Genomic DNA, 1,335 nt, shown 5'->3' with positions numbered 1-1,335 from the left:
GTTAGTTATACGTATCTTTGGCCAGGCCATGTTGCAGAAAACGGGGGAAGGGTGGGAAGTGGTCGGGGCAGGGGAACAAAGACTTGGGGAGGAGCAACTAAAAGCAGCAGGTGAGGGGTTAGAGACCAAGAGCCCTGTGAATCATAAAAGGCTTCGTTTTTAAACTACATTTTAGTCTGAGATCATTCTTTAAAAAATCAAAAGTCAATTCTATTTCAAGTTCTACATCGACAAATAAAGTTTAAACATCACAGCAATATTCTAGGGGTGGTTTTTGAGGGTCTGAAGGTCAGTTTGAACCCTGTTTGACCCCAACCATGACCAGAACCATCAGAGGGGTTGTGTCCTATATATGAGGGCCTCTCCTAGGTTTGTATTGTGCTCGCTTTGGCAGCACGTATACTAAAATTGGATCGATACAGAGAAGATTAGCATGGCCCCTGCGAAAGGATGACACGCAAATCCGTGAAGCGCTCCTCATTTTCCTCACACGTCGAGAAACTGGAACCAAACAGAGAAGATTGACCGGAGGAATAAATTGCCCATCCCATTCTTCTCAGTCTAAGGAGGAGGGGAATTGCTGGCTGAGAGAAGCTCGGTCTACAGTAGAATGAAGCGTTCCTTATTTTGAATTGGGGAGTGAGACAAGGTTGCAGTCTGAGACCAACTTTATTCAACATTTTGAAAATGAATTGGGGAGTTAGGCACGGTTGCAGGCTGAGTTCAACTTTATTCAAAGTTTAGAAATGAATTGGCGAGTGAGACAAGGTTGCACTCTGAGTCCAACTTTATTCAATATATACAAATGAATTGGAGAGAGAGACAGGGTTTAAAACTTCTTCAGGCTGCAGGGTGAATATTGAAAAAACTGGAAAATATGTGCACATTTTCAAACGGCCTCTTAACCTGTCTAGGATCAGCGTGGCGCTAGCGGCACACCCCCCCCCCCCCCCACTGAAAAACCAGTGCCGCGAAATTCAAAAAAAATATTTTTTTAAAATATTTAACTTTCACACATTAAAGTCCAATACAGCTAATGAAAGACACAGATCTTGTGAATCCAGTCAACATTTCCGATTTTTAAAATGTTTTACAGGGAAGACACAATATGTAAAGATGTACATCTATTACCTAAAAACACATTAGCATAATCCACCATCTTTTATTTGTCCACCAACACCAGTAGCCATCACCAATTCGGCTAAACTAAGATATTTATAGCCCCTAACCAACAAAAAAACTCATTAGATGACAGTCTGATAACATATTTATGGTATGGAATAGGTTTTGTTAGAAAAAAGTGCATATTTCAGGTATATGGCATAGTTTACAATT

The 1,335-nt window shown here is 40.8% G+C and overlaps 1 non-coding gene across 1 annotated transcript; it reads left to right on the top strand.

Annotated features, from left to right (window-relative positions):
- The first annotated feature begins 378 nt into the window (after nt 1–378).
- Nucleotides 379–485, top strand: LOC129847640 (U6 spliceosomal RNA). Its single transcript, XR_008758448.1, has one exon. It is a non-coding gene; the product is annotated as a U6 spliceosomal RNA (small nuclear RNA).
- The last annotated feature ends 850 nt before the right edge of the window (nt 486–1,335 follow it).

The sequence above is a fragment of the Salvelinus fontinalis genome, unplaced genomic scaffold (assembly GCF_029448725.1).
Source record: "Salvelinus fontinalis isolate EN_2023a unplaced genomic scaffold, ASM2944872v1 scaffold_0907, whole genome shotgun sequence".
Classification (NCBI taxonomy): domain Eukaryota; kingdom Metazoa; phylum Chordata; class Actinopteri; order Salmoniformes; family Salmonidae; genus Salvelinus; species Salvelinus fontinalis.
This window is presented reverse-complemented; position numbering and strand designations above follow the sequence as displayed.